This window comes from Pyrus communis, chromosome 17 (assembly GCF_041283825.1).
Source record: "Pyrus communis isolate YQ-2024b chromosome 17, ASM4128382v1, whole genome shotgun sequence".
NCBI lineage: Eukaryota > Viridiplantae > Streptophyta > Magnoliopsida > Rosales > Rosaceae > Pyrus > Pyrus communis.
In genome coordinates this window covers 22,483,861-22,495,132 of record NC_142581.1, presented here as the reverse complement: position 1 = coordinate 22,495,132, position 11,272 = coordinate 22,483,861, and positions in this window count along the sequence as shown.

Sequence of the window (11,272 nt, the reverse complement as noted above, 5' to 3'; positions counted from 1 at the left end):
CTTTTTTAAGAAAACACTTGAAAGTGATTCTAACAAAGACACTCATAAGCAAAGTGTTTTTTACAAAAATGTTTTCAAATGGTTTAATCAAGTAATTTTTTTTTTCCAAGTATTAAGAAGGATAATATCAAGAAGACCTAATTTACAAAATTGATTTAAAATTTTGGTCTCGCTAATATAACTTATTATAGATTGTCTTGATTTTGAATATCTAGTCACATTAATATAAGAAATATAGTACAAATTCTCATCTTGATCTGTCAAGTTTCACAACCATTTTGATTAATTGTAATTCATTGCCCAATTGCTATAGTCTACAATTTTGTACCAAAGTAAAATGCTAAAAAGATACTCAAAAAAGATACAATATTTTATAATATTAAGTATCCTTGGCCTTTCTCTTGTACCAAAATATGCTCAGAACTATTAGGAGTCAGGACTCTACTTAATATGATATGATTAGATTTTTCTTTTCTCTTTTGGTCAAATGATATGATTAGATTGTTCAGTCTCTATATCTCAGTGAATCAATCAATCTGAGGAGCTTACTGCGAGGGGAAGTTTTCTCATTTAACTATTTGAATGTTCGACGGTCAAAAGGATGCCGGAGCCCCACTGCATGTCTTTATGTTGACCGCTCATCATGGTCAGATAAATTTTCGGCTGATTGATTGATCCATTCATCAACTCATGCACACGATCATAGGGTGTCGTTATCAACGCTAACTCTTTTTATCTTTTACTTGTTTATTTTACATTTTTTTAATGTTAAATTTAATGAATTAAAGAAAATTAATGAATATAAATAAACATGTGTTGTATAGGGGGTAAAAATATGTTTATAAATAACAATACCCATAATCATAATGCTTCAAAGTTCTCCAGATTTATTGAGATCGGATATTTTTTTAACTTTTGGAAATATGCCTTTTTTCACCAATTTCTTTGATTTAAGGTCAGTTTAGGATTGTTGGGTGTTGTTGGCAGTGGCGATGGTAATGACAATGGGGGTGATGTTGGCAGTGGTTTAAGGTTAATGGTTGCAGTTGTAGGTAGTGGCAACAACGGCAGTAATCGTGATTGTGGGGGTAGAAGTGGTGGTGATGCCAATAGTGAAGTGTGAAGATTAGGGTGCTGAGATAACAATCGTGGTAAGGGTGGTAGTAACATTGGTGGAGGTTGTTGTGGTGGTGTTGGAGGTGTTGGAGGTTTTGTGTTGGTGGTTGTGGTGGCGGTGTTGGCGATTGTGTGTGGCGTTGACAATTGTGATGTTAATGGAGGTAGTGGTATACGTGGTTAATGGTTGTAGAAGAAGGTAGTTGCAGTTATTTTGTCCTCGAAAGGATAAAAAATGCATAGAATGATTGATAATGTCATTTTTTAAAAGTAATTGAAAATAGTAAAGGCTAATTTTGCTTCTTGTGAAAGTAGGTTTTAAAAGCAACGTGCAATATGCTTTGAAAAACTACTGTTTGGAGGTCATTACTTTTAAAATAAGCATGATATTTTAGTTTTATTAAACACTTTTTTTTTTTTTTTGCTTAACTTTAAAGTTAAACAGCCTTTGGTGAAAAACAATATCTAACAGGGCCTTAGTCTCATCTTTCACCAATTTTTCTAAGTTGAACTTCGAAATTTTCATAAAAGTATTAGGAAAACATGAATCAAATTCTACACAAGAAAGTTTTTCACCCAAAGAAAAAGCACCTAAATAAATTCCTAATTCCGGCAAAAAAAAAAAAAAAAATTTCTAAGTTCTGAACAAAAATACTTATGTCACATCCCGGTCCGGGACGGATCACTTCCCAGGCCCGCTCCACCACCGTAGCACGATATTGTCCGTTTTGGGCTTACCATTCCCTCACGGTTTTGTTTTTGGGAACTCACGAGCAACTTCCAAGTGGGTCACCCATCATGGCCGAAGCTAATAAAATAAAAACAAAAGTAATACGAATAAATAAAATCCAGCTTTACACAAGGTCAGAGCATACATGTGCAAGCGTGAGTGTGAAAACAAGGTTCAGAGCACGAAAACCTAATGCAGTCCGGGAGAAAACGACACTACAAAAGCACACCCGAAGGTGGTCCTACATTGGTAATGATCTGTTAGATATGCCATGGAAATCCTCAGGGAAGCCACCAAATGTGCTAGCCAACTAGAACCTGGAGGGGCGGAAAACAAAAAATGTGAGTGGGCAAAAACAAATCTTTTCAAAAACCATTTCATAAACAAGATTCTAACCCCTTGCCGTAAAACCTGTATACTTCCCAGAAAATATAATATACATATATATAAATCAAGCTCCGAAATATGCCATGTCAAATGTCTCTAAATAGAATGCAAGTGCTCAGGAATGTCAAATCAATACCATATAATCTGTCAGCCGGAGTCACCTAACGTGACATGTACGGTTGAATCTAGAGCTCAATCTCCATCTCACTAACTATACCTGCACACGAGTCGGAACCATTTAAAGTGGTATGTACGACAAGCCTGAGTGTAACATAAGTACGCTCAAGTGCTACGATCACGTGAAGGCTGGGTGAATAATCGCGGGTCACCTACGAGTCGGAACCACCTAAAGTGGTCTGTACAACAGGATTGTGCACCTAACTTGGATCCAAGATGAGCGTGTTGTGCGGGAGGTGAACATCACATGAAGGACTGTGCCCAACTCTGGGCGGGAGCACTAACACCGGGGGTGCAGGTTATGAGCTCTCTATGCATCTCAAATCACTACTGAACATAAGCATAAATCATAACTCACCTGGCACTTACCTGTGCGTCCGCAGCACCAAACATATATAAACATATGCGACTCATAATGCATAAATAAATGGCACACTATAAGCATGGCATATAAACGTATAATGTTTCAAATAAATTTCTGGGAAAAACGTAAGTATATAGGTATATACGGAAAACCAAAAGCCCACTCACTGGTATGTAGAAGGGTCGTAACCCCCTTGCCTCGAGTGACAGCGCTCGTCCTCGGGATAGGTCTCACCTATATGCGAAACAACGATAAAAACGTTAATTTTAAAGCACATAACCAACCTTATGAAATAACTTCTCATACAATACTCAAATGGGGTGTATGAATACACCAACGTGATCTACTCAACCTCAGGAACATCCCCATATTTTTAGAAAAATTTTCCACCGTCGCACGTGCCCCCACGCACAGGCACGTACCTGGCACGCTGACGGCGTTAGTTAACGCCGTCAGGAATATTCCGTTAACTTTAACGGATTCCGTTAACGCCGTTAGGAATATTCCGTCGTCTTCTCTGACAAGGCTCCGTCGCCGTCGCCGGTGCCGGAAAATCGTGAAAATTTCAAAACTTCATATCTTCTTCGTTTTTCAACCAAATTTCACAAAATTAGTACCAAAATGAAGCTTACAACGAGAGGAACAAATCCATACCACTTTCAAGTGCTAAAACACACGGAATCTCGTCGGGAAAACACCACCAACTCCGGCCAACCTTTTAACTCACGATTCCGACGTCCAAAACCTTCAAACGGACCACCCCGAGCCTCCTAAGGACCTCATCAAGCTTCCTACAAGCTTGAAATTCCCAAAAACACAAGAATTAACGTGTGCATGAACAGTGACAAAAATCGGGTATCCCGAGTTCGACGTGAAAACGAAGGTATCCTGACCTGAAATGGGTATGGTTGAACTTCTATGGACCTCACGAGCAAGAATATATACTTTGTTTCCTCGATCTATGAAGATTTGGAGAGTTTTGGGGTGTGTTCGTACAAATGGAATAGGAAATGGGAGAGAGAAAGGCTCGGGATAGGGGGTGCAGGGCAGGGAAAGGGTGAGGGTGTGTGTGGGGAAATGTGTGTGGTCCACAACCAACCAAACCAAGCTCAAAAACAACCACACAACGAAAAATCACACTAGGGGCAAAATCGTCATTTCACCCTTACAATTCGAAAATTCCGAAACGGGCTGTCACAACCTACCCACTTTATTAGAATTTCGTCCCGAAACTCAAAACAACCATATAATAACCCCTAGTGATCAAAGAACAACCGAGGATACAAATCTCTTATCCAATCTTCAATTTCCCAAGTAGCTTCCTCCACAGAATGATTCCTCAACAAAACTTTCACTAAACTCACTGTCTTGTTCCTCAGAACCTTTTCCTTCCAATCTAGGATCATCACTGGTTCCTCATCATAAGTCAAATTCGGATTAATTTCCAAGGGTTGAGGAGGTATCACATGAGACGGATTAGCAACATAATGTAGAAGCATGGACACGTGAAAAACGTTATGTACTCTAGCCAACTCCGGAGGCAACTTCAGCCTGTAAGCTACCTCGCCAACTCGCTCAGTGACTATGTATGGTCCGATATACCTGGGACTCAACTTACCTTTCTTTCCAAACCGTACAACGTCTCTCCATGGTGAAAGCTCTTCTGCCTATCCTGGGCCGCCTTCAGGTTAGACTTAATTACCTGAACATTTTGAGTAGTCTCCTCAACAATCTCCGGGCCCACCAAAACTCTTTCTCCGACCTTTGACCAACACAACAGTGTGCGACAAGATCTACCATACAATGCCTCAAATGTTGCCATGCCGATACTCGAATGAAAGCTGTTGTTGTAGGCAAATTCCATTAAATCCAACCGCTTATGCCAAGCATCACCAAACTGTAACACTGAAGCTCACAACATATCCTCCAAAGTCTGAATGGTTCTTTCTGACTGTCCGTCCGTCTGAGGATGATACGCCGTACTAAAAAGTAGTCTCGTACCCAAAGCTTCCTGAAACGCCACCCAAAACTTAGATGTAAATCTTGGATCACGATCCGAGACAATACTCACAGGGACACCATGGTACTTCACGATCTTCGAGATGAACAACTCAGCTAATCGGCCCAAAGAATACTTCTCCCTTACTGGAATGAAATGTGCTGACTTAGTAAGCCGATCAACAATCACCCAAATGCCGTCAAAACCATTATGTGTACGTGGAAGCTTGTACACAAAATCCATAGTAATGTTTTCCCATTTCCACTCTGGAACGGGAAGCGGCTGCAACAACCCAAATGGCTTCTTCCTTTCTGCCTTAACTTGCTGACAAACAGCACACCTACTCATATACTCAGTTATCTCCCTCTTCATACCCGGCCAATAATAAAATGGTTGAATGGTATGATACATTTTAGTAGCCCATGGATGCATAGCATAAGCCGATATATGTGCTTCATCAAGAATTGTTTTCTTTAAATCCAAATTATTAGGCACAAACATCCTACCCTCCTGCATCAGCATGTCATCCGAATCACAAACTCAGAGGTCTCTCCTCCTCCCTCGATCTCGAGTTTGGATCAATTCTTGAGTTTCCCTATCAACTACCTGAGCTTCAAGCACCCGATCAACTAAAATTAGTTTAACTTGAAAATTAGCAAGTAAAGCCACCTCTTAATCTTCTGCCTCCAACCTCACTCCCGTAGATCTTAAGTCTGTCAGAAGAGGAATACGACTAGCGTACAATGCATTGATACGGCCCTGAGACTTCCTGCTAAGTGCATCAGCCACTACATTTGCACGACCAGGGTGATAATCAATCGTGCAGTCATAATCACTGAGCAGCTCCATCCACCTCCACTGACGAAGATTAAGATCCTTCTGCGTAAAAAGATATTGAAGACTCTTATGATCTGTAAAGATCTTACATTTCTCTCCATAAAGGTAATGTCTCCACAATTTCAACGCAAAGATAATGGCGGCTAACTCCAAGTCATGTGTAGGGTAATTCAACTCATGAGGTTTCAGTTGTCGTGAAACATAAGCAATCACCTTACCATGCTGCATCAACACACATCCCAGACCATTCAAAGAAACATCACTATAAACCTCGAAATCACCACTATCGTCCGGGAACGCCAAAACAGGTGCATGAGTGAGACAATACTTCAACTGCTGAAAACTCTGCTCACACTTATCATCCCACTCAAATTTAACGTCTTTCCTCGTTAACCTCGTCAGTGGTAAAGCAATCACAGAAAAATCCTTAACAAATCGTTGATAATACCCTGCTGAACCAAGGAAACTCCTCAGTGACAGTTCGCAGTTGCTCCCATTTCTCCACAGCTGCCACCTTTTGAGGATCCATCAAAATACCCTGAGCTGAAATGACGTGCCCCAAAAACGCAACTTGGTCTAACCAAAACTAGCACTTGCTAAACTTAGCATACAATTGGTGTTCCCTCAACCTTTTCAACACCAAAGTAAGATGTCGAACATGTTCCGCTTTAGACTTAGAATACACCAGAATGTCGTCAATGAAAACAATAACAAACCTATCCAAATATGGCTGGAACACCCGGTTCATCAAGTCCATAAAAGCAGCTGGTGCATTCGTCAATCCAAATGGCATAACCAGGAACTCGTAATGACCATAACGAGTCATGAACGCCGTCTTAGGAACATCATCCCTACTAATCTTCAGCTGATAATATCCAGACCTCAAGTCAATCTTGGAGAAGACACAAGCACCTCGAAGCTGATCAAATAAATCGTCAATACGCGACAGTGGATAACGTTTTTTGATCCTTACCCGATTCAATTGCCTATAATCAATACATAACCTCAAAGTTCCGTCTTTCTTTCTCACAAACAACACTGAAGCTCCCCAAGGTGAAGTATTGGGCTGAATAAAACCCTTATCCACTAATTCCTGCAACTGAACTTTCAATTCCCTCAACTCAGCGGGAGCCATATGATAAGGAGTCAAGGAAATAGGATTAGTATCTGGAAGCAACTCAATGGTGAACTTCATGTCTCAGTCTGGCGGCAAACCAGGTAAATCCTCAGGAAAAACATCGAGAAAATGTCTGAGCACTCTTACATCCTTCACTCTACTAGGAGCAGCCTCATCCAACACCACATGAGCTAAGTACCCCTGGCAACCTTTAGATAATAACCTTTTTGCTCGCACCGTCGAAATAACGCCATGTTTCACCCCACTCTGCTCGCCCACAAAAGTAACCACAGGTAGTCCAGGACGATGGAACGTAACTATTTTCCCGTAACAATCAATATTGGCACGATTGAAATGCAACCAATTCGTGCCCAGAATCACATCAAAGTCAACAATATCCAACGGGATAAGATCAGCTGGCATAACAACATCCTCCACTATCACTGGACATCCTGGGTACACATGATCTACAATACATCTCTCCCCTCTAGGCATAACAAACTCTAAATCATACCCTAGAGGTGTGGGGCGAGGTTGCGTCACTTGAGCAAATGTATGAGAAATCACAGAATGTGTAGCACCACAATCAATTAATACTCTAGCAAAATAACCAAGGATATTTAATGTACCCATGATCAAATCTGGATTGTTTTGAGCGTCCTGCAGAGAAATATTATGAATACGCCCTGGGTCTGCTGTCGTCCACCTCGACCTCTGCTTATCTGGCCACCACGACTCTGCGTGCCACGCCCCTGACTGGGCTGACCAGACTGCCTTGAAGACCCCGCACTACTCGTAGCAATCTTCCCTTGCTGAGTCTGTCCTCCCTGAAACCACTGAGACATGCCTGCTGGAACTGGAGGATACATCATATAGTCACCAGAATACTGGGGATAACCACCCTGAAAATATAGGTCCTGGGGATATTGATACTGTCCTGGTTCATAAGGAACAGCATCGCCCTGATAGTAATAGGCACCACCCCGACCTGTCTGCTCATAACTACCCGGACCAGGAATCTGCTGAATCGGTACAGGTGGTGGCAAGAAAGTATACTGGGGTTTCTGCTGACTTTAGGGACAATTTGCAGCCCGATGTCCCATTTGCCCACAAGTAAAGCAACCACTGCTGCCTCGCCTACACTCACCAAAATGTCGATTATTGCACCTGCGGCAAACTGGGGCCCTACCTCTACCAGCATCACTCTGTCTCTGGCCTCTAGCACCACCAGCAAACCTACCACCACGACCCTGACCAGTGGCGCTAAAACCACCGCTAGAAGAGCTAAAACTAGTGCCACCCCTCTTGAAGTTCTGTGTCCTACAGGGTCCGAGCGACGCTTGACCTTTGCCTTTATCATTCTTCCTCTGATTACCGTCTTTCTCTTCCTCCTCACTCTCGCTCGGCATGTTTTCTGAATCCTCAATTCTCAACAGAATCTCATAAAACTCCTGGTAGGTGTCACAAGGGGTAGTGGTCGCCATCGAACGCCACTTTTTCTTAGTGCCTAAACGGAAACGACGAAGCATCTCCGCCGGATTACCAGTAACATCTGGATGATAGCGAGACAAATCAGTAAACCTCCTGTAGTACTCGTTTGCTGTCAGCTTCCCCTGTCTCAACTTAGTGAATTCCTGCTTCTTGCGGTCAATATACTCAGGAGGCACAAATATTCTCCTGAACAACTCTCGGAATACATTCCAATCGGTCTTTTCAACTGGAGTTAAACGACGAAGTTCTTGCTCCCACCAGGATGCAGAATCCTTACCCAAAAACCACAAAGTCGTCTCTATCCACTTCTCGACAGGGAAGTTCCCCTGATTATGCAAAACACGAAAGGTCTTCTCAATATGTTTTAGCCATCACTCTGCACCCTCATAACCCTCATTGCCTTCGAACTTATCCAACTTTAAATTATACATAGTCTCCAGAGGAGTCCTCCGGGGAGGGCGGAGCGCCGAATGAATAGCTGTAGCGATAGCTTTCCCCAGCTGAGCTACATTGGGAAACTAGGCTCAGCAGAGCGACGTGGTTCCCGATGAGGCGGCATAATTCTGACAGAAGACACCAAAACCATTAGAATACTCACAAAAGTACAGGACTGCCAAACCTAGGCTCTGATACCAAACTGACACACCACGATCGAGATTAGGGCATGCTGGCCGTCACGTGGAAGTGACGTAACCATGTGCACGGTGCGGAAGCTAATAAAATAATAATAAAGGTAATACGAATAAATAAAATCCAGCTTTACACAAGGTAAGAGCATACATGTGCAAGCGTAAGTGTGAAAACAAGGTTCAGAGCACGAAGACCTAATGCAATCCGGGAGAAAACGACACTACCAAAGCAAACCCGAAGGTGATCCTACACTGGTAATGATCTGTCAGATATGCCGGGGAAATCCTCAGGGAAGCCACCAAACGTGCTAGCCAACTAGAACCTGGAGGGGTGCAAAACAAAAAGTGTGAGTGGGCAAAAACAGAGCTTTTCAAAAACCATTTCATAAACAAGATTCTAACCCTTCGCCGTAAAACCTGTATACTTCCCAGAAAATATAATATACATATATATAAATCATGCTCCGAAATATGCCATGTCAAATGTCTCGAAATAGAATGCAAGTGCTCAGGAATGTCAAATCAATACCATATAATCTGTCAGCCAGAGTCACCTAACGTGACCTGTACGGCTGAATCTAGAGCTCAATCTCCATCTCACTAACTATACCTGCACACGAGTCGGAACCACTTAAAGTGATCTGTACGACAAGCCTGGGTGTAACATAAGTACGCTCAAGTGCTACGATCACGTGAAGGCTGGGCGAATAATCGCGGGTCACCTACGAGTCGGAACCACCTAAAGTGGTCTGTACGACAGGACTGTGCACCTAACTTAGATCCAAGATGAGCGTGTGGTGCGGGAGGTGAACATCACGTGAAGGACTGTGCCCAACTCTAAGCGGGAGCACTAACACCGAGGGTGCAGGTTATGAGCTCTCTATGCATCTCAAATCACTACTGAACGTAAGCATAAATCATAACTCACCTGACACTTACCTGTGCGTCCGCAGCACCAAACATATATAAACATATGCGACTTATAATGCGTAAATAAATGGCAAACTATAAGCATGACATATAAACGTATAATGTTTCAAATAAATTTCTGGGAAAAACGTAAGTATATAGGTATATACGGAAAACCAAAAGCCCACTCACTGGTATGTAGAAGGGTCGTAACCCCCTTGCCTCGAGTAACTGCGCTCTTCCTCGGGATAGGTCTCACCTATATGCGAAACAACGATAAAAACATTAATTTTAAAGCACATAACCAACCTTATGAAATAACTTCTCGTACAATGCTCAAATGGGGTGTATGAATACACCAACATGATCTACTCAACCTCAGGAACATCCCTATATTTTTAGAAAAATTTTCCACCGTCGCACGCGCCGGCCACGCACAGGCACGTGCTTGGCACGCTGACGGCATTAGTTAACGCCGTCAGGAATATTCTGTTAACTTTAACGGATTCCGTTAACGCCGTTAGGAATATTCCGTCGTCTTCTCCGGCGAGGCTCCGGCGCCGTTGTTGACGCCGGAAAATCGTGAAAATTTCAAAACTTCATATCTTCTTCGTTTTTCAACCAAATTTCACAAAATTAGTACCAAAATGAAGCTTACAACGAGAGGAACAAATCCATACCACTTTCAAGTGCTAAAACACACGGAATCTCGCCGGGAAAACACCACCAACTCCGGCCAACCTTGTAACTCACGATCTCGACGTCCAAAACCTTCAAACGGACCACCCCAAGCCTCCCAAGGACCTCACCAAGCTTCCTACAAGCTTGAAATTCCCAAAAACACAAGAATTAACGTGTGCATGAACAGTGACAAAAATCGGGTATCCCGAGTTCGACGTGAAAACGAAGGTATCCTTACCTGAAATGGGTATGGTTAAACTTCTACGGACCTCACGAGCAAGAATATATACTTTGTTTGCTCGATCTGTGAAGATTTGGAGAGTTTTGGGGTGTGTCCGTACAAATGGAATAGGAAATGGGAGAGAGAAAGGCTCGGGATAGGGGGTGCAGGGCAGGGAAAGGGTGAGGGTGTGTGTGGTCCATAACCAGCCAAACCAAGCTCAAAAACAACCACACAACGAAAAATTACACTAGGGGCAAAATCGTCATTTCACCCTTACGGTTCGAAAATTCCGGAACGGGCTGTCACACAAGATGCATGTAAGGAAAAGATAGAAGAGCTTTGGGAGAGAAGTTAAAACCCCCATCCATCATGCCACACGACTTCCAAAACTCTCATCCCTCATTCCATCAAGGTCGCCGAAATCCTAACTGCCAGAACCACCATTAACAGGCCCCCCAAATTTCGTCATCTTCTTCTTCCTCCTATCTTTTAAATTTGGGTTTTTTTTTAATTTTTTTTGTTACTTTTTCAAATTTAGGGTTTCTGGGGATAGGTGTAATAAGTTTGGATGGTTGAAATTGATTGGTTTTGGGGATGGAAGTCGAAGATGGG